We start from the raw sequence: 23742 nt of genomic DNA, 5'->3' as shown, positions 1-23742 counted from the left end.
CCTGTGATTTAATTTTCCAGTTTTATTTTGAGAATCATTCCAAATACAGACCTCCATGGGATATTAATTTTGATTTACATTGATCATTTTTATGCTTTATTGTTCTCAATGCATTCCACTATGTAATGAATACAGATTTTCAAGTGGAATGTCTCAGTCAGTGATATTTAGGATGTGATATTTTAGTGTTCCCTTTATTTTTTTGAGCAGTGTGTAAGGTCCCCTTGTGAAGAGGTTTTACTGGGTATATCTGCCAATATATAAAACACAGGCATGCCCCATTAGTTGGTCATCTTGGACAAGCAGAAATTAAATTGCTTGATACAAGGGGTACACAATCTATGGCCTTTGGGTTGTGTTAGGTCTCATCTGTTAAAACACATGCAATCTTGTTTATGCTTCAATATTTTAGAAAGATAACCACATCCTTATGATCCAGAGATTGAAGCAGGTCTCAAAACAACCCAGGAGCGCTTAGGCAAGCCTAGCATTCCTATGTTTGCCAGAGATGGGAGTGATGGCCATCGGTCAAGTGATAGTTCAGCCGACAGCTATCCAATGTGTATGGACAGCTTTAGCCTAAAGGTCAGTAAATTGACCCAAGAATAGCCGTGAGTCTCCCTTATGAACGACAGCAGATGTAAGCATGGTTAAATCTGGCCAGCGCTAAATATGTAGCTGAGGCTATTGTTATGTTGGAATTGCATGTCCCTGTGCAACCCCAAATGCATCATTGAACTGTTATTACCAGCTCTATCATGTAATAGAACCAAACTCACTACAAACAGTAACAGAACAAATCTCATTACATAGATACAGTAACAGAACCATGCCTCTTGCAGATATACCATAACAAAACTATGCTTGTAACATACCATAGATTTGGTGACAAACAAGCTTGCTCTATACGTAGATACAGTCACAGAACCAAACTTACTGCATATATAAAAACTACCTTAACAGAACCAAGCTTGCTACATAAATACTAGAAAATGCGGTCCTCCTAATTGTACAGCATTCAGCTTGCGTTGTGTCTAAACAGCGAACGCTAGATTAACGTATTAGAATAAGGTCCTGTGCATATCATCTTTTTCTATTCTCCTAAAAACTGATTAATTGCACTATATTCAATGGATATTAAATGAAAGTGTCCAAAACCTCCACCATTAGGATTTAGAGCCTTTTTAAAGTTCCCTTCCTACAATCCCAGCACGTCCTCCATACCTCAAGACAATTTTTGTTATGAGCAGAAAACAACTTACGGTATATAGTGGTCACTCATTATACAGACTTGTACATGTGACGGGCACATGAGGAGGAAATGTCCACCTTCCTACCCCGCCCTTGTTTGGACTCGTAAGGTGGTCGGTAAGGGCACACGCCTGAATTCCAAGCATAAACAAATAGATCTGTACATTGCTTGTTTCCAGCTTTGTGCTACACACTAATCAGTACATGGGAATATACCCCTACTGTAGTATAATAATGTAACCATTGGTTCACAAGCCATGTAAACACATCACAGTCAGCCAGATCCGCGACAAGATCGTATGACAAGACCCTGGGTCAACATTTATTTACAGAGTAGCAGAAGCCTAGACACCATGATGTCAGCTGGATATGGACTCCAGAGAATGCCACCAGTCTCTCAAGTATGTGCTTGACATCACTAGTTCCCAGCAGACATAACCACATTCTGATACCTGATGAAAAGGGGCTCAGCTACCAGAAAGGCAATGCCATATGGTTTGTGGGTGATTACTTGGCCGCGGGCTCAGAGGACTGATATGTGACCTAAACCTACAGTATGCCGCCTCTCACTGGGCTTACACTATAGCATGCTAACACTAAATGGCAACTGCTCAGATAAGTTTATGGTAAGGGTAAGTTCACACAGGGCGTTTTTGCTGCTTTTTTATGCTAATTTTCAGCCGCTTTTTACAGTACCAGCAAAGCCTATATGAGATTTCAGAAATCTCATGTACACACATTGGGTTTTTGTGTGGTCAGTATTTTGTGCTTTGCAGCGTTTTTTTGACATAGGGCATGTCATTTCTTTCAGCGTTTTTCACCCACTGACTTGAATGGATGGTGAAAAAACGCTGCAAATACGCAAGGTTGACTTTTCTTGCAGCATATTTGCTGCAGAGAAGTCAAGGAGAGTCAGATGTGACATCACACTTGGCTCTGCTACATCTAGATGGCAGGCTGCAGGATGCGTTCATGCAGCCTGTCATCCAGCAGCGGACCCCCCATTCACTTGAATGGGGGGGGTCCGACATTAGTGTTTGACACGCTGTCAAATCCATGACAGCACGGCAAACACCGCTTCAGATTGGCGGGTAAATCATCCCCGCAGGTCAGAGAGCCGCGGTTCCCACTCTGACAGAAGACAGCGGGAGCACTCAGCTGTGATCGGAGGTGTAAACTCACCTCCGATCACTGGTGTCAGCTGATGGGACTACTGATCCCATCATCTGACACCTACAGCCACCCATTACAGTGAGAGCAGGAGCGGCGGATGGGAGTTTTCATATGCCGCTCCTGCGCTAGAAATAAAAAAAAAAAAAAACCGGTGTGGGTTCACCCCTAAGTTTGATAACCAGCCAGACAAAAATCACAGCTGGGGGCTGCAACCCCCAGCTATCAGCTTCAGCAAGGCTAGTTATCTAGAGGGGTCCTCATGCTTTTTAAAAAATTTAAATAATTTTTTAAAAAATGGTGTGGGGTCCCCCTATTTTTGACAACCAGCCTTGCTAAAGCTCACAGCTGGGGGCTGGTATTTTCAGGCTGGTATGGAGCTAATGATATAGGCCCCCCAGCCTAAAAATAGCAGCCAGCAGCTGCCCAGAAAAGGCGCATCTATTAGATGCGCCAATTCTGGCGCTTTGCCCGGCTCTTCCCACTTGCCCTGTAGTGGTGGCAAGTAGGGTAATGAGGGTTTAATGTCACCTTGCTATTGTAAGGTGACATTAAGCCGGCTTAGTAATGGAGAGGCGTCAATAAGACACCTATCCATTACTAATCCTACAGTAGTTAAAAGGTTAAATACATACACATGCAGAAAAGTATTTTAATGAAATAAAACACCACACAGTTTTGACCATCTTTTTATTGTTCTGCCATTCCAAAGCAAAGCCATCGATCTTCTGTAATAAAAATAAAATAAAAAAACAAAAGTATACTCCCTGATCCGTCGTAGTCCGATATAACGAGTGTCCCACGCAGTATCTGGGGGAGATAAAGCTTACAACCGGGAATATTGCTAATGCGAACACTGCTCATGTGTCCGCTCCCTGCTGTAAGCGACTGGGGAATGAATGAGCCGGAGCGGGTGCAGGCCCAGTAACTAGCGGTGACGTCACTGAGCCTGCGCTGCCTCACAGCCTGACCTGAGGTAACCTCTGGACCATGGGAAAATGCAGAGGAAGAGGATACCGCAGGTAATGTATCTATTCATTCTATCTACAGGAAGTTGTTTTTTTTTCCTGCATGCACTCAACTTTATTGGCATGCACAAAGAGAAAAAAAAACGCATGAAAAACGCTGCAAAAAAGCTCACCAAAAACTAACCTAAACTTGCGTTTTTGGCACAGCTTCTTTCCTGCCAAGATAATCAGGTTTTGCTGCAGAAAAAAAACCACAGCAAAAATGCCCTATGTGAACTTATCCTTAAAGACAATATTGCTCATGTTTTAAAGTGTATATCTGTCACCAGAGTACACAATACAAACATTAGATAAATCTTGTAAACCTGATAACACTGGGGTATTTACTTTGAAAATCAATGACAAATTGGTGTATGTAACCTTAATACTAAGATGAACATGTTAGGAGTCCAGTAACAGAATGAGAGAAACACGAGTCCAGGTGTATTCAGTCTGAGCCTGCTCTGAGTAATGTGAGAATTCAGCAGGGAGGAGGGACACTGGCTGTAAGGGCTGTCCCACACGTCCAGATAATTCCGGTACCGGAATAAATCGGTACCGGAGTTATCCGTGTCCGTGTGTCTGGGAACTCACGGAGGCCATACGTGCGGCACACGTGTGCCGCCCGTATGGCGAGTGGGTACCACACAGAGCGTGTGGTACCCACTCTGCATGGTGCTGAAGCTGCGATTCATATCTTCCCTGCAGCAACGTTTGCTGTAGAGAAAATATGAAGAATAGTGTTTAAAATAAAGATCCATGTGTCCGCCGCCCCCCCCACCCCCTGTGCGCCCCCCCCGCTGGTCAGAAAATACTTACCCGCTCCCTCGCTGCTTCCTGGTCTGGCCGCGGCTTCTCCTGCATGTGGTCACGTGGGCCCGATCATTTACAGTCATGAATATGTGGCTCCACCTCCCATAGGGGCGGAGCCGACTACTCATGATTGTAAATGATCGGCCCCACGTGACCGCATACAGTAGGAGGCGCGGCCAGACCAGGAAGGAGCGAGGGAGCGGGTGAGTATTTTCTGACCAGCGGGGGGGCGCACAGGGGGTGGGGGGGCGGCGGACACATGGATCTTTATTTTTAACACTATTCTTCATATTTTCTCTACAGCAAACGCTGCTGCAGGGAAGATATGAATACCGGCTTCAGCACCATGTGGGGGGGACAGCGCTTACTGTAGCGCTGTCTCCTGCACGCACACGGACCCCAGACGGAGAATGTCCGTGTGAGGTCCGTGTTTTACGCGGACCCATTGACTCTATTGGGTCCGTGTAATACGTGCGCTCCCACGAACACTGACATGTCTCCGTGTTTGGCACACGGAGACACGGTCCGCAAAAAATCAATGACATCTGAACAGATGCATTGATTTTTATGTGTCTACGTGTGTCAGTGTCTCCGGTACGTGAGGAAACTGTCACCTCACGTACCGGAGCCACTGACGTGTGAAACCGGCCTAAAGCAGGAAAAGTGGACAAAGATTGCATCAAACTTTCAGGAAGGATTATACAGTAATTGTGACATGAGTTTTTAACCCATTATCTACTGTTGAGTCCTCTTCCGTCCCTGGCTTCCTGGATGTAGGGATCCAAGTAAATGACACGCAGCACAAAGGTTGTGTGGTCATAAACAGGGTTAGCCCTGGAGCACGCCTGCCTCACTGGGCGCTGCCCCTTCTTTATATAGTAAAAAGTTAGACATTTTACAGACATGCGCACAAGCGCTCATATTTCACAATCACTTACAAAGCAAATCTATTCTAGTGAAAAGTTACAATATCTGGTATGTGGATGAAAGGCTACAATTTCAAGGAGAAATGCGCGCGTGATTACTTTCCATTAAAAGGAAATGTCAAGTTTGCTCAAATTTCTTGTTGTAAACCAGATTTCTCAGGAGGAAGACAAGATGGATTCTTTGGTTCAGTCTGATCTCCACAATTCCCCCCTTTGACATATTCTTTTATAATCTATCACAAATTCTTGCATAAAGTGTATGCATTTTCTTCTTTATACAGCAGTATACTAAAATATAAAAACAAAAATTAGTTCGGCAATAATAATTAGAATCACTAAAAGATAACATAAAAACTTTATACTCTTGCATCTATTACACAAAATTTATCGGTGCATACTGAGATACCCTTGAGCACAATCTTTAATAATACATATATGATTACAATAATCATAACTATATGTATAATGCTCTGCATAATCCCAGCAACCCACCCACCAATCCCTCTGAACCAGTTGGCTGGGTTGAGAAAAGAAAAGGTATCTGACCACCAGCTATCCTTATTCTGGTCATTGTCTTTGTCATACTGATCTCTGAGTCGTTGTACGTCCTTTAATTTAAATGTCATACTCATAGTACTATTTGGGTCTATATAATGACAGCAGGTGGGTCCGATGATTTGACACATACCCCCTTGTGAGGCAGTTAGGTAATCTAATACCAGGGTATGTTGGTTGACGACTATTATAAGCTGATTCTGTACAGCTATACTAGTGTTTAGTATATCCAATATATCCCAGATCTGATCATCTAGATAATCTGTGGCTCTAACTAATTTATCCCACATTTGTGTTAACATAGGATAAATAAAAATGGTACTAACAATTTTGTTGGGAATTCCCATTTGTACTATATGTGGCCTCCCCGAGGGGCGTGGTGAGTTATCTGCAGCTCTTTTATACAGTGTGTGCTTGGGCACGGCTTGCATATTTACTTGTTTATTTGAAATTATGAAAGTAGCCGGGGTTAGGCGTCCTAATGTACAAGTACCCTTTATACCTACGGGAAGCCATTTATATGCTCCTTCTCCACATATCCAAAATGTACCTTCAGGCAGATCCCATAGAGCTGAGTGCTGCAATACCAATCTGTGAGCCAAATCCACAAAACTAGATACATTCTGAAGCATACACCAAGAGGGTTTTTGTCCCAAGGGGCTACAGTACCCGGCTGCGGGATTCCCACATACAGGCATTCCGTTGACATACTCATCGGATTCATTACAAACCAGGTTCCCTGGCTTACTTGTACAACTGTTTGCATCACCTAGCATCAGAGGGATCGGCGGTTGTACTGAAACTGAGCTGTAGATTTTCTGTGGGGACCTGTCCTAAATTAGTTAATCCAGTCTTATTCCTAGGTACCCAGGCCCCACCCTTATAGGCCAAATATTGTAGATGTGTACCAGTCCCTGAGAGATTACCCTGCCACCAAGGAAATTCTACCCATCCCACAATTGGTATGGCGATTGTAGTATTCCACAGCCTAGTATTACCAGTTTGGTTGTTGGCCAGGTTGTCTGAACAATTAGGCCAAGCGAATATTTCTTCAACTGACACGGGAACTGCTAGAAAAGGTATACTTGTGGCTGATACTGGTGAATGGGTACAGATCCAACAATCTGCCAGGGGTTGCGTATTATTTAACAAGTCATGTACTAATTTTCTATGATGTTGTACAAATCTATTGTTCAAAGGGGCTAGAGAATTCAGTCTATCCCATGCCTCCGTTGAGATTAACATTATTGACATCAATATCATGAGTTTTGTACTGCTTTTTTGCAATGGCTTGCATGTATCCATGATGCCTTTCCTTCAAGCTTGACTGATGTAGGTGTTGTCAACAGGACTTGGAAGGGTCCGTCAAATCTTGGTTCAAGAGCCTTTCTGGTGTGTCTTTTTACATAGACTTGATCACCTGGTTCCAACTTGTGACTTCCTACAGTGTTGTCAGGATCTGGAAGGGAAGCAAAAACTTGTGCATGCACCTTAGTTAATTGTTTCTGAAGATTTTGCACATAAGAAGTCAATGACTCAATATTTAACACAAGTTGCTGTGGAAAATAACATCCTAAATTGGCAGTCCTGCCAAACAAAATTTCATATGGAGACAGTTTAGTCTTACCCCTTGGGGTATTGCGTATTGAGTAAAGGGCCAGTGGAAGGCATTCTGTCCAAGGCTTTCCTGTTTCAGCCATGGCTTTCTGTATTTTTAATTTTAAAGTTCCATTCATGCGTTCCACCTTACCAGAACTTTGTGGATGATACGGAGTGTGTAACTGACTTTCAACACCCAACATTTTCAGTACATTTTGAAATATTTCTCCAGTGAAATGAGTACCCCTATCTGACTCGATCACTTCAGGGAGACCATAACGGGGCACCAGTTCGGCAACTAGCTTTACAGCAGTGTTTTTAGCTGAAGCCTTCCGAACTGGATAGGCCTCTGGCCACCCCGAGAACATGTCCACACACACCAACACATACTCATACCCATTACTTTTTGGCAGCTGGATAAAGTCTATCTGTAATCGCTGAAACGGGTAGAGAGGTCGGACGTGGTGCTTCATAGGGGTCTTTGTTGTCTGTCCGGGATTATGTGCCAGGCATATAACGCATGCAGCACAATAGTCTCTTGCATAGTTGCCAAAACCTGGAGCCAACCAGACTTGCTTTGCCAGTAGTGTCATTGCATTTGCAGACACATGAGTAGGGTGGTGCAATCCACCAACTACAATCGGGTACCAGGCTCTAGGCAGACATATTAGTCCATCTTTCTTCCAAATTCCTGCTTGTTCTTCTGCCCCTTCCTTTTTCCACCTGTCCCTCTCCTCTTCTCCTGCATCTTCCTGTGCTTGTCTCAGTCTATCTTCAGTATTTTCTGTGGGGTTTACAGTATGAACCTGTTGTAAGGGTTTGACTGCTGCTGCTTTGGCTGCTTTATCAGCCCTATCATTTCCCCTAGATTCCCTAGTGTCGAGTCTCACATGTGCAGCTACCTTGATTACTGCTACTTCTTTTGTTTCTTGTACAGCCTCTAAAATCAGTTTGATCAGAGAAGCATGTTTTACAGGTTGTCCTGACGCTGTCATGTAACCTCTAGCTCTCCAGATTACTCCAAAATCAAACACAATACCATGTGCATACCTAGAATCAGTGTATATATTAGCTGTCTGATTCTCAGCTATTTTTAGCGCTTCAATCAATGCTGTTAGTTCTGCTTCTTGTGCAGACTGTTTCGGTGGAAGTGGTTCTGCTTTGAGAGTTTCAGATTCTGACACAACTGCATACCCTGTATGAAAGTTACCTGTGTCATCTGCAAACCTACTACCATCTATAAACAGCTCTAAATCTGGATTTTGAAGTGGTGTTTCGGATACATTGGGTAAGCCTACCGTTTCTTGTAAAATGAGCTCTGTACAATCATGTGTGTCTGTAGGGAAAAAATTTGCGTGTGGATCAGTGTCCTTATTCCCCCCTTCAGACTCGAGAGGTAGCAGTGTAGCTAAATTGAGAGTCTGAAGCCTTGTAAATGTGATAGTAGAGGGGAGCAGCAAAGAACACTGCAGCCGCAAATGTCTGGCCATGGAAATGTGTTTTGGTTGGACCTGGTTTAATATCCCATAAACATCATGTGTAGTTTGAACTGTGAGTGGATGCTCTAGGACAATTTCTGATGCTTTGTCCAACAATAGTGAGACAGCAACAACTACACGTACACAGGTTGGCGCTGCTCTAGCTACGGGATCTAACCTTGCTGAAAGATATGCAATTGGTCTTTGTTTCCCTGCATGCTTCTGGGTAAGAACTCCTGTAGCATGGGAATCAACTTCTGCAGCCATAAGCTGAAATGGTTTAGTGTAGTCTGGTAGCCCTAACGCTGGAGCTGAAACAAGGGCATCTTTTAATTGTTGGAACGAAATCTGACCTTCTTTTGTCAACAGGTAAGGTTCACTTTTTACACAGTCATACAGTGGTTGCATTAGTTGACTGGCATGTATAATCCATTGTCTACAATGAGACACTATTCCTAAAAATGCTCGTAGCTGTTTATGATTTCTAGGCTCATTCATCTGTCTTATTGCTTCAGTTCTTTGAGGTGTAAGATGCTTTTTACCTTGAGAAATGCAATGACCTAGAAAGACCACTTTGGTCTGACAAACTTGTAACTTTTGTCTATTCACTTTACACCCTTCTTTTTCTAGAAAACATAGTAAACTTACAGTGGACCTTTCTGCAGTTTCTAGGTCTGGGCAGCAAAGTAGTAGGTCATCCACATACTGCAAAATTACTACCTGTGGTTCGGGTTCAAACCTCTGAAGGACTGTTTGTAGGGCATTTGAATAAAGAGTAGGGGAGTGTATCATTCCCTGTGGAAGGCGTGTCCACGCCAACTGTTTGCCCTTAAATGTAAATGCAAACAAATGCCAACTGTCTTGGTGTAAAGGAACCGAGAAAAATGCATTTGAAAGATCTATTACAGTAAACACTTGAGAACTGGCTGGTATCTGTGATAGTAACGTATGAGGATTGGGTACAACTGGGGTGATTGGATCTAGAACTTTGTTTATTTCTCTTAGATCATGTACCATACGATATTTGGGCATAGAACTCTTATCAAGAGTTCTCTTCTTGACTGGATACAGAGGAGTGTTAGCAGGTGATTGTATCTCTACCAAAACTCCTTTCTCTCTATATTCCTCTATCTGTTTTGTGATCGCTAGTTCCTGCTGGGCACTCACAGGGTATTGTCTGAGCTGTGGGAGAACAGTTCCTGGTTGCACAGATAGTTTTACAGGAGAGATATGCAATAATCCCACATCAGTGTCACCCTGTGCCCACAGTGTTTCTGGGACCGTTGAGAGGTCTAGATCTGTGGTGTACTCTTTTTCTTCAGTATGATCCTCAAAAGCCTGAATTCTGACATATTGTTCTAATGTTTCTGCATCATCAGGGATAGTCAGCATAACTGTGCCATCTTCCCTAAAATTGATATTAGCTTCTAATTTCTTTAGGACATCAGTTCCTAACAAACATGTTGGGGCACCTCTGGCATACAAAAATCTGGATGCAAAACATTTAGGTCCTAATGAGACCTCTAGGGGCACAGTATATGGCAGTGTTCGAATTACCCCATCATAACCCTCAGCAAAAGTTGTTTGTTGTGAAATATCTTCCGGATTCGGAAGAAAATCTTGATTCAAAATTGAGGAAGTTGCACCTGTATCTATCAAAAATGGAATCTGTCTCTCCCCTACATTCACCTGTATCGTAGGTCTTCTAGCTGGTAGGGAGGTTTGTAACACATTGAGTCAATCTGAATCTGGTATGGGACCATCCACTATGGATGTCTGTTGGATGTCTGAGGGCTTATTCTTTGGTACAAATTTTCCTGATTTTATGTCTGCCTGCTTCTTTCTACATTCTCTCTGGAAATGTCCTGGTTTCTTGCAGTAATGACAAGGAAAATTATGTCTTGCTCTCCCTCCTGTTGTGTTTGCTTGCGCTATTCTGACAGGCTTATGATTTTCTCTTAAATCCAACTCTATCCCTACGGCTTTTTGCCTAGCCAAGTGTGGGTCTTCCAAGGTTCTCCAATCAGGAGTTGCGGCCTTAAGTTTCTCCTTCACTTTTGGAGACAATCCATCTATGAAGGTTTTTGTAATTAACCTCATCATTCCTGGAGTGGTCAGATCTATTCCTTCATCTCTAAAGCTATTTTCTACCCCTAGATAATACTCATCTACTGATTGACCAGGTTTCTGAGCCACCACTCCCGTTGTTCCTCTCTGCCTCTGTTTCTGCCTCATGAAAATTATTAAGTGGTCTACGAACTGATTGCCTGATTCTACCGTTTGTAGGGCACCTTCTCCTGCTTGTCCTGCCTGTCCCACTTGTCCTGCCTGTGGCCTATGTCCCTGTAGATATGCCAGTAATTCCTGGAAGAGACCAGGAGTCATTTTCATTCTACATAATTCCTCTCCATCCGCCCAGACTCCTGCGTGAGTCTGCATAATTTGCTGTATATATTGTGCAAATCTGACTGGAAACTGGGTGGGGTCTGGCGCGTTATGCAAGAGAGACATACCTTCAGCAGGGGACCAAGGGAAATATTGCCGAGTTTGATGATACCTAGTTCCCATTACCCCGTCAGCATTTGTTTCCCTAAAAGGTCTTGGTACTACCCTAACAGGAGCAAGTACAGTGCCATGTCTAGGCGCACCACAGGCTAGGCAATCATTCCTCCAATCTGGATTTTGTTGTCCACAGTGTGAACATACCCATCCTCCTACCCCACCAAGATTGGGATACAAGGCTGGAAATTGTTTTCCTCCTTCTGCTCCTCCAGATGGTACAAATGATTGGGCATTTGGATCTAGGTAAGGGGGTGGGATACCACAACACTGTCCCTTACCCATAGTCCATTTTGAAGTATCTGGGTCATACTTCCAATTTTCTTCTCTCGCTGTTTTTGAGACTTGTATCATGCAGTGCACGATGTCTTCCCATCCATTATCTTTAATTATTCCTCCTCTCTCTCTCTTTGCTCTTTCCCATTCAGTGCTAAACACTAGAGCTTCTGAAATTCCCAATTTTTCTCTTACCCTTCTAATCTGTCTTCTGACTGTCTTTCCACATCTTTCCTGTATGATATCTGCTGCTTCCACTTGTCCTAAGACGGTTTTTGTCTGTTTATTTCCCATTTTGTCCCAATACTAGCTATGACTACCCTAGGTGACGTTTGGACAACCACTTCCTCTGTTGGTGGCGTCTCGTTGCCTTCTCTCCTAAGGAGCTAAAATATTGAAGGGCTTGTCTGCTCCGTTTTTTCTAACGTGTAAAACGTACTTGAGTGCTATTGCACATGCAAACAGACCTAGCAACACCATACAGATCACAAAACTCTCAGTTTCAGATATCATACTTGTCCCAGGCTCATGGGTCCGCGTCCTGGGCTCATTCTATCAAACCTTATCCAGAAATAAAGGGTTTCAAGCACTTAGAGAGAGTCAAGCATGGGCGGAGGTCTCCCCGAAAGGACGCAACCACATGACCCAGTTAGGCTGACTTTCGTGTATAAGGCTTGTGTCCCAAATATTTTGGCTTATTGTTCTACGTACTTTTGCTCTTCTTTCACAACATGCCACAACCTTCACACTGTTCACACACTGCCAGGGACAAGACTCATAAATCTATACAATATGGTAACCCGAGTTTTATAGGTATCTACTCACTACTAGACTAACCCAGCGTGACACGGCTCGTAGAGATCTTCCGGATAATACAGGGCAGATAAAAGAGAACTAATAATGTCTCTTACCTGGCCAGGTTTTTCAGTTCATTTGCCGTCCATTATCCCAGATCTCCGTTGTCCGTATCCGCAGGTGAATCTCGAGCAGATACTCTCGCCTCGGGTCCCTGTTCGGGCGGCCAAGAAATGTTGAGTCCTCTTCCGTCCCTGGCTTCCTGGATGTAGGGATCCAAGTAAATGACACGCAGCACAAAGGTTGTGTGGTCATAAACAGGGTTAGCCCTGGAGCACGCCTGCCTCACTGGGCGCTGCCCCTTCTTTATATAGTAAAAAGTTAGACATTTTACAGACATGCGCACAAGCGCTCATATTTCACAATCACTTACAAAGCAAATCTATTCTAGTGAAAAGTTACAATATCTGGTATGTGGATGAAAGGCTACAATTTCAAGGAGAAATGCGCGCGTGATTACTTTCCATTAAAAGGAAATGTCAAGTTTGCTCAAATTTCTTGTTGTAAACCAGATTTCTCAGGAGGAAGACAAGATGGATTCTTTGGTTCAGTCTGATCTCCACATCTACCAATGTCCTTTTTTTGGGACGCCTAATCTTTTGCTTCTAGCAACTAAGATTTTATAAATTTTTATAATTAGGTCCAATTTTGTGTGTTGTGTTTGTAAAATGAATGTTTCCAAAATAGGAAATCATGTCATTGTCATTTTAAATTGAATATTGGGACGCTCTTTTCTAAAAAATCCGTAAAATGAAAATTTCTAATTTGGCAAGTAATGGGTTAAAGGTATGTACAGCAGCCTCATCAGGTCTTCGAGTGTTATTCAGTAACGGATGCAGTTTTGTATTGGGAAATTTGTTTAGAGATCTGCTTTAACCATTATGCTGTATAGGATTTCAGAACTATTTTCACATTTAACATCTAAAAATAAACCGAAATTATTAAATAAAAGCAAAAAAACAATATTAAACCCCATTCTTATCTAAAAGTGGATACGTGCCATATTGTGATTATGCTACCCATAGACTTATGCAATTTAGCATCAAAGTTTAAGGTTTTTCGAACAAATACATTCAAAAAATGAATGTTTGTGACTATACACTCACCGGCCACTTTATTAGGTACACCATGCTAGTAACGGGTTGGACCCCTTTTGCCTTCAGAACTGCCTCAATTCTTCGTGGCATAGATTCAACAAGGTGCTGGAAGCATTCCTCAGAGATTTTGGTCCATATTGACATGATGGCATCACACAGTTGCCGCAGATTTGTCGGCTGCACATCCCAAAGATGCTCCATACAAGGCAGGATGGATCCATGCTTTCATGTTGTTTACGCCAAATTCTGACCCTACCATCCGAATGTCGCAGCAGAAATCGAGACTCATCAGACCAAGCAACGTTTTTCCAATCTTCTACTGTCCAATTTCGATGAGCTTGTGCAAATTGTAGCCTCAGTTTCCTGTTCTTAGCTGAAAGGAGTGGTACCCGGTGTGGTCTTCTGCTGCTGTAGCCCATCTGCCTCAAAGTTCGACGCACTGTGCGTTCAGAGATGCTCTTAGGCCTACCTTGGTTGTAACGGGTGGCGATTTGAGTCACTGTTGCCTTTCTATCAGCTCGAACCAGTCTGCCCATTCTCCTCTGACCTCTGGTATCAACAAGGCATTTCCGCCCACAGAACTGCCGCTCACTGGATTTTTTTTCTTTTTCGGGCCATTCTCTGTAAACCCTAGAGATGGTTGTGCGTGAAAATCCCAGTAGATCAGCAGTTTCTGAAATACTCAGACCAGCCCTTCTGGCACCAACAACCATGCCACGTTCAAAGGCACTCAAATCACCTTTCTTCCCCATACTGATGCTCGGTTTGAACTGCAGGAGATTGTCTTGACCATGTCTACATGCCTAAATGCACTGAGTTGCCGCCATGTGATTGGCTGATTAGAAATTAAGTGTTAACAAGAAGTTGGACAGGTGTACCTAATAAAGTGGCCAGTGAGTGTATATGACCCAGGGTAGAAGGCGCACGACACCTCCTAAAAATAAAGCACAAAGTTTATACATGAAACATATGTGCACGTAGACCTATCTTCACATAATCATCTGAAAAGTGAAGAGATTGAAATTCTCCACGATATAGATGCCAGAAGACAAATGTTCAGATTAGGAGCAAGGGAATTACCGTAAATCTGCACCTGTTCCATCTCCTCACTCCATTAATAAGAGAAAGACCCCCTCCCCGAATGTGACCACCAGACAGCAGCTGAATCGGACAGTAATTTACATCCTGTATCTGGTACTATGCTTAGCCTTGGTGCCATATTTAGTTCCATACACTGAGAGAAGGTCTAGAAAGTACCACAACTTTAGAGTATTAATTCATTAGTAGAAAAAAGTGAAGTGGCACAACTCAGTTTCGGAGTTTCTTGCAGATTACACACCCATAGACGTTTTCACAGCGGCGGTGCTAGCGTGAGAAAATAGTTTCAAGATACTGAACACAAAAAAAGAAAAGAACGCTGCACTCACCGTTGTTAGTGATCAAATCTTCTTTATTACGGCATACAAAAGTACATCTTCACGGCACGGGGGAGTTTAGTGAAAGGAGGACATGTGAGGCGGGACGACGGCCGTTTCGCGCTAGGTAGTTGCGCTTCTACGGGTCTGAATCCGAGGGGAAGCCACGCCAGAGAAAAAGGTGAGAAAACTCCTCCTCTCTAGCGTCACCTCCGATCGGACTGAAAAAAAGTGCAGCATGCAAAGGTAAGTTAAAAACAATTAAAAACAACATTGGAACAACTTTATATTCATTCATACTTTGGCCTCATAGGGAGAATGGAGAAATGTAACAGCATCTTAAACTCTTTTTACTTTATCATAATACGTTTTCCGTATGCCTGTCATACTAACTAGCGGTTTATGTGAGGCATTTTTTGAAAATATGTAAAAATATACGTCTCACAGTGGGGAAACAAATAGAAGGAGAAAAGAAGATGCAGGTACATATTCCTAAACTCAGCATATAGTGCATAGCATAGTAATGCATATATCACTTGTCTTAATGATTTCATTTGTGCTTTCTATATTGTGAATGTATCATATACGAAGAAGGGAGGAAAGGAAGGAAAGGTGGTATGAAAGATGGGAAAAGGGAAAAGGAACAGGTGGGGGGAGGGGAGGGGAGGAAAGGGGAAAGGAAGGGGGAGGGGGAAGGGAATAAAGGGGAGGAAACAGAAGGAGGAAGGAAGGGAAAGCTGCAGGGAATAACAAGCGAGTCACATTTACAGAAAAATGGACATATCTGTCCTATCGTTGAAACCAGCAGGACCAGTCGCTTTAGTTCTCATAATCCACTTGGCTTCCCGTTGTAATAAAATTTTTCCCAAATCTCCCCCCTGTGCAGTTGCAAACACTCTTTCTACCCCTGCATAGGTAAGAACTGTGGGGTCGCCTTGATGGCATTCTTTAATATGGCTAATAAGCCTCGGTACCCCTTTGCCAGTGGAGATTGATTTAAAGTGCTCTCTAAAACGTATATAAAGTTTCCTGATAGTTTTCCCTACATAAAAACGTTTACAAGGACAATGCAGCACATAGACAACGTATTCGGTTTTACATGAGATAAAGTGAGGAACCTGGTGTGAAATCGGCCCAATTACTAAGTTTTGACCTGTTTCATGGTACTGACAAAATGGGCAGTGTCCACATCGAAAATTGCCTTTTAAGGTGGTTTTATCTAGCCAAGTCTCTTTTTTTATTTTTGTTATTCGGTTACGCACTAACACATCTCTGATTCGGGTACTTCTTCTAGTAGATATAAGGGGTCCTGCCGTGATTTTATTGGAGAGATCTTTATCTCTCTCCAGTATGTGCCAATGTTTACGGATGGTGGAGCGTATCTCACCATCCATAGGGCCATACTGGAAACAGAAAGTGAATCTCTGTTGGGAATTTTTTGGGGGACTCACGTTTTTCATGGGTATGGCATTGATTCGTTCAGCTGCAGATTTTAAAACCTCTTCAGGGTATCCTCGCTCTTGAAATCTCTGAAGTATCTCTTTAGATTGAATTTGGAAGCTATCTGCTGTATTATTCACTCTCTTAGCTCTCAGCAGTTGACTATAGGGAAGAGATTTTTTTACATGATAAGGGTGATAACTATCAAAATGTAATATAAAGAATTGGCAGATGTAGGTTTGCGGTAAATGGCGATATTAATTTCCCCTTCTATCACCTTCACTGTCACGTCAAGGAAGTCTATATTCTGACCTCCAAAATTATGTGTAAAAGTCATGCCCATCATATTGTTATTATTAAGATAGCTGACAAATGTCTCAAATTCAGTTTTCGTGCCATCCCATACCAATATCACGTCATCAATATATCTCATATACAATTTGATGTGTTCCAAAAAAACGTTCCTTTGAGAGTATATATAATCTTCTTCGAATACAGCCATGAACAGATTGGCAAAAGTACATGCGACCGGGGTCCCCATGGCAGTCCCTGTGGTCTGCCTGTACCAATTGTCGAGAAACAAACGCATTGTGTGTGAGTATGAGGTGTAACCCTTCACACACAAAGTCTATGTATTCTGGACTCTTATCAGTGGTGAGGAGCACCCTTCTGATGGTATCCACACCCAAAGCCTGGGGGATATTGGTGTACAGGCTGACCACATCGATGGATGCCAGGGAGAACCCCGGTTGCCAAGTGAAATTATGTATTTGTCTTAAGAAAGAGTTGGTATCTTTGAGATATGATGGAACACTAGTAAGCAGAGGACGTAGAAGCCAATCAATGTACTGGGACAGGGGCTCTGTGATAGACCCTATCCCAGACACGATTGGCCTACCAGGGGGACAGGTAGTTGACTTATGAATTTTTGGTAAATAGTACCAGTGAGGTTTAGTGGGGTAATTATGGAAAAGCTTCTCTGCCTTTCTTTGTGTAAGAATCCCGCTTTCCACAGTATCGCCATTTACCGCACAGGGGGGAGATTTGGGAAAAATTTTATTACAACGGGAAGCCAAGTGGATTATGAGAACTAAAGCGACTGGTCCTGCTGGTTTCAACGATAGGACAGATATGTCCATTTTTCTGTAAATGTGACTCACTTGTTATTCCCTACAGCTTTCCCTTCCTTCCTCCTTCTGTTTCCTCCCCTTTATTCCCTTTCCCCCTTCCCCCCTCCCCCTTCTTTTCTTTTTTTGTGTTCACAACTTTAGAGTATGTTCACTTTTTTTATGAGAATTTTTCTGACAAAAAAAATGTATGTACATACATGGGTTGTCATTATGATTTAAAAAGAGAAAACACAGTAGTTTGACAATTAACCCCTTCACCCCCGGAGCTTTTTTCGTTTTTCGCTCCCCTCCTTCCCAGAGCCATAACTTTTTTATTTTTCTGTCAATATGGCCATGTGAGGGCTTATTTTTTGCGGGAAGAGATGTACTTTTGAACGATACCATTGGTTTTACCATGCCGTGTAACAGAAAATGGGAAAAAAATTCCAAGTGTGATGAAATTGCAAAAAAAAGTGCAATCTTACACTAGTTTTTTGTTTGGCTTTTTTGCTAGGTTCACCAAATGCTAACACTAACCTGCCATTATGATTCTCCAGGTCATTACGAGTTCATAGACACCTAACATGTCTAGGTTATTTTTTATCTAAGTAGTGAAAAAAAAAATCCAAATTTGCTAAAAAAAAAAAAAAAAAAAAAAAAAATTTGCACGATTTTCCGATACCCGTAGCGTCTCCAATTTTCGTGATCTGGGGTCAGGTGAAGGCTTATTTTTTGCGTGCCAAGCTGGCGTTTTTAATGATACCATTTTGGTGCAGATACATTCTTTTGATCGCCCGTTATTGCATTTTAATGCAATGTTGCGGCGACCAAAAAAACTTAATTTTGGCGTTTTGATTTTTTTCTCACTACGCCATTTAGCGGTCAGGTTAATCCTTTGTTTTTATTGATAGATCGGGCGATTCTGAACGCGGCGATACCAAATATGTGTATGTTTAATTTTTTTTTTAATTGTTTTATTTTGATTGGGGCGAAAGGGGGGTGATTTGAACTTTTATATATTTTTAAACACTTTTTTTTTTTATTTTGGCATGCTTCAATAGCCTCCATAGGAGGCTAGAAGCATGCACAACTCGATCGGCTCTGCTACATAGAGGTGAAGTACAGATCACCTCTATGTAGCAGAAATGCAGGTGTACTTTGAACGCCGACCACAGGGTGGCGCTCAAAGCAATTGGCCATCAACAACCATAGAGGTCTCAAGGAGACCTCTGGTTGTTATGGCAATGCACCGCTGACCCCCAATCATGTGACGGGGGTCAGCGGTGCAAGCACCACCGGCCGCGCGGCCGGGAGCGCTAGTTAAATGCCGCTGTCAGCGCTTGACAGCGGCATTTAACTAGTTAATGGGTGTGGGCGGATCGCGATTCCGCTCATTGCGCGCACATGTCAGCTGTACAAAACAGCTGACATGTCGCGGCTTTGAGGTGGGCTCACCGCCGGAGCCCACCTCAAAGAAGGGGATCTGCCAGCTGACGTACTATTCCGTCAGCTGGCAGAAAGGGGTTAATGGCTTCTCCCAACCACTAACCATGAGTGGAGAAAAAGTTTTGGTGCTGTCATTCATATTCTCTGAAAAAGAAAAAAAAAGTTATTTTATTACTTTTTTTAGAGTAATTTTTGTGTATGCAGATTTTTTTTTCTGCATTCAATTTTTTTCCTAGCCAGGAGCATCTCAAGAATTTAAAAGCAAACCCCTCCTCCCTCCTGGAGTATAAAGAAGTTGTCTTCTACTTGGACAACCCCCTCTCATACCCCACACTTGGCCCTGATAAAATAAAAAGCTTATACTCCCCTTCTGTGCTAGCACCGTGTAGTGGTGTCGACATTCGCGTTCCCAATGCGCTCGTGTGATTGTTGTGATACTTGAAGCCAGTGCATCATTAGCTCTGGCATCACTGTCCTTGCCTTCGGACAAATCGAATATCAAGAGGAAGTCAGGACTGCATCTGCTCTCTTACTTCCTCTTGATGTTGTCAGAAGGCAAGGACAGTGATGCCAGAGCTAATTGGGTGCTGGACTCACGTGTCATAACATCCGCATGAGAGCCATGGGAAAAAGTGCGGACACCGCTGGAACGGCGCTGGCATAGGAGGAGAGTATAAGCTTTTTTTTAAAAAAATTTATTGGCACCAAACATTTAGATTAAGATGGGGTTGTCCAAATAGTGGACAATCCCTTCTGGCGAGCAGGGCCCTCATGCGCTCAATTCTGTAGAATGTAAGCTCTTCTGGCAAGCAGGGCCCTCATGCACTCTCTCCTGTAGAATGTAAGCTCTTCTGGCGAGCAGGGTCCTCATGCGCTCTCTCCTGTAGAATGTAAGCTCTTCTGGTGAGCAGGGTCCTCATGCGCGCTCTCCTGTAGAATGTAAGCTCTTCTGGCGAGCAGGGTGCTCATGCTCTCTCTCCTGTAGAATGTAAGCTCTTCTGGCGAGCAGGGTCCTCATGCGCTCTCTCCTGTAGAATGAAAGCTCTTCTGGTGAGCAGGGTCCTCATGCGCGCTCTCCTGTAGAATGTAAGCTCTTCTGGCAAGCAGGGTCCTCATGCTCTCTCTCCTGTAGAATGTAAGCTCTTCTGGCGAGCAGGGTCCTCATGCGCGCTCTCCTGTAGAATGTAAGCTCTTCGGGCAAGCAGGGTCCTCATGCTCTCTCTCCTGCAGAATGTAAGCTCTTCTGGCGAGCAGGGTCCTCATGCTCTCTCTCCTGTAGAATGTGAGCTCTTCTGGCGAGCAGGGTCCTCATGCGCTCTCTCCTGTAGAATGTAAGCTCTTCTGGAGAGCAGGGTCCTCATGCGTGCTCTCCTGTAGAATGTAAGCTCTTCTGGCGAGCAGGGTTCTCATGCTCTCTCCCCTGTAGAATGTAAGCTCTTCTGGCGAGCAGGGTCCTCATGCGCTCTCTCCTGTAGAATGCAAGTTCTTCTTGCAAGCAGGGTCTGCACCGCTCTTTCCTGTAGAATGTAAACTCTTCTGGTTAGCAGAGTCCTCGCTCTCTCCACGTATATTTTCTGAGCTTTCCATTACTGAGATTCACTCAAATTTAATTTTCTAAGGGAAAATTTGGCGAATTTGAATTTCAAAAGATCCGCTCATCTCTAATTGTGATCAATTTGATAGAGGCCCATGACAGTACCACGAGAGAGAGGGGATCCGCCCTTCAGGAACAGGAAACCTACAGATACAAAAGGGCAGCACCTCTCCCACGTATCAGTTGTATTTCAGAGCCTGAGAGGACTACAGCGGTTAATGGCACATATAGAAACTTTATATACAATTATATACAACATCCTATTTTAACTGTAAACCAGATATCACAAGCGGAAATGTTTTTTTCTTTATATTTATCCTAAGGAAGTGCAACCCCCATGTGAATAGGGAGGGGAACTAAGGGTGCTGTCATGGGCATCAGAAAAATGCTGTTACCGGTAAGTAACTTAATGCTTTATTCGGACTCCCATGACAGCACCACGAGAGATTTACAGAGATGTAAGCTACCCTAGGGAGGGACTATAGTCTGTAGCACCCTTAACCCGAAGGTGAGATCTGTGGAGAACCTCAAGTCCAACCGATAGGGTTTGAAAAAGGTGGAAGGGGATGACCATGTGGCCGCCTTACATATCTGGTCTGATCTCTCTGCCCAGGATGCCATGGCCCGGGTGGAATGCGCCATCAGATTCTGCGGAGCGGGACCCCCACCTGTTGTATAAGCCGGAGAGATGGCCTCCCTAATCCATTTGGCTAGTGTGCATTTTGATACTCTAAGCCCTTTCCTAGGACCTTGGAAGGATAAAAATAACACATTATCCTTCTTCCAAGCATCAGTGACTGAGATATATTGTAGAAGACATCTTCTAACGTCTAATGTATGGAGTTTTTGTTCCTTAGGGTTAGAAGGATTAGGGAGAAATGATGGCAGAACTATCTCCTGCGACCTGTGGAAATGGGATGCTACTTTTGGCAAGTAAGCTGGGTATGGCCTGAGGACCACTCTATCCTGTAAGAATTCTGTATAAGGGGGAAGTCTGGAAAGTGCCTGGATGTCTCCTATCCTATGAGCTGATGTTATTGCTACCAAGAAACAGTTTTTAAAACAGCATCTTTATTGTTGAACTGATAGATTCCATCTTGAAGGTATGTTTGACCAGAAATTTATTAAGGGACCTTAGGTTTATAATGGTTCTAAATGTTTTGTCGGGTTTCTGGATAAGGAATAGAGGAGAGTAGAATGATCTTCCTCTCTCAAATTCTGGAACTTCTATAAGGACATTTTTTAGACACAAAGTCGCCACTTCTACTTCTAGCGCAGACTGTTCAAGGGGAGAAGAGCACAAGGGAGTTAGTTTAAAATTTTCCCGTGGGGTGTGACTAAACTCAAGTCTGAGACCCTGAGTGCTTCACACCCAGTCACTCTTTGTGATTTCTGACCATGCTGTGAAAAAGGCCAACAATCTCCCCCCTACCAGAAATGCTAGTCATTGGTCTGGCTTCTTCCTTTCCCCCGAGGAACGACGGAATATAAATCCTGTACCTCTTCTACGAAATTACGTCATCGCCGACCCCTGTCACATGATCGGGGGTCGGCGATGTGTCAGGACAGTAACCATAGAGGTCCTTGAGACCTCTATGGTTACTGATGCCGGCCTGCTGTGAGCGCCCCCCTGTGGTCGGCGCTCACAGCACACCGGCATTTCAGCTACATAGCAGCGATCTGATGATCGCTGCTATGTAGCTGAGCCGATCCAGTTGTGCCAGCTTCTAGCCTCCCATGGAGGCTATTGAAGAATGGCACAAGTAAAAAAAAAATGTTTTTAAAAATATGAAAAAAATATAAAAAATATAAAAGTTTAAATCACCCCCCTTTCGCCCCATCCTAAATAAAACAATAAAAAAAAATCAAACCTACACGTATTTGGTATCGCCGCGTTCAGAATCGCCCGATCTATCAATTAAAAAAAAGAATTAACCTGATCGCTAAACAGCGTAGCGAGAAAAAAATCCGAACCGCCAGAATTACCTTTTTTTGGTCGCCGCGACATTGCATTAAAATGCAATAACGGGCGATCAAAAGAACGTATCTGCGCCGAAATGGTATCATTAAAAACATCAGCTCGGCACGCAAAAAATAAGCCCTCACCCGACCCCAGATCACGAAAAATGGAGACGCTACAGGTATCTTTCTTTTTTTTAAGCAAAGTTTTGAATTTTTTTTCACCACTTGGATAAAAAATAAACTAGACATGTTAGGTGTCTATGAACTCGTAATGACCTAGAGAATCATAATGGCAGGTCAGTTTTAGCATTTAGTGAACCTAGCAAAAAAGCCAAAACAAAAAACAAGTGTGGGATTGCACTTTTTTTGCAATTTCACCGCACTTAGATTTTTTTTCTTGTTTTCTAGTAAAAGACATGGTAGAACCAATGGTGTCGTTCAAAAGTACAACTCGTCCCGCAAAAAATAAGCCCTCACATGGCCATATTGACGGAAAAATAAAAAAGTTATGGCTCTGGGTAGGAGGGGAGTGAAAAACGAAAACGCAAATACGAAAAAGGGCCGCGACTTGAAGGGGTTAAGGAAGGTATCGGCCTTCCTGTCAAGGGGATCTTTAAGAGTTCCCATATCCTCAAAGGGTAGTGAGGCTCGTTTTGATGCTTTGGCCACTGCCGCATCTAATTTAGGGGCCTTATCCCAAGTGTTGACTGCCGGGTCATCGAAGGGGTAACTGCGTTTTAGAGCTGGTGGCAAGGAACCTTTATTCTCAGGTTTCTTCCATTCTCTATATATAAGCTCCTGGATTTTTTCGTTTAAACGGAAGGACCTACGTTTCTTTTGCTCCAGCCCACTAAACATGATCTCGTCTGGATAGCTGCGGTTTGGTTTCCGCTATGCCCATCGTTCCCCTAACCGTTTTAACTTACTTGTCTATCCGATCAAGGGGCAGACAGAAGCGGGCAGAGTCTACCCCAGACGAGGAGGACGAGGGGGCCGAATCGAAGGAGCCTTCATCTCTATCCTCATCCACTGAAGAATCAGAGTCCAAAGGCTTGAATTTTGAGCTTCCTGCTTGAGACAGGGACTTAAGGGACTGCTTAACTTCTGTCCTGACCATCTCTTTCAGGCTTGTGGTAACATTAAGGGATTCTTCCGCTACCTGACGGAGTACAGTAAGGCAATATAGTCTG

Source organism: Ranitomeya variabilis, chromosome 4 (genome assembly GCF_051348905.1).
Source record: "Ranitomeya variabilis isolate aRanVar5 chromosome 4, aRanVar5.hap1, whole genome shotgun sequence".
Lineage (NCBI taxonomy): Eukaryota > Metazoa > Chordata > Amphibia > Anura > Dendrobatidae > Ranitomeya > Ranitomeya variabilis.
This window is presented reverse-complemented; position numbering follows the sequence as displayed.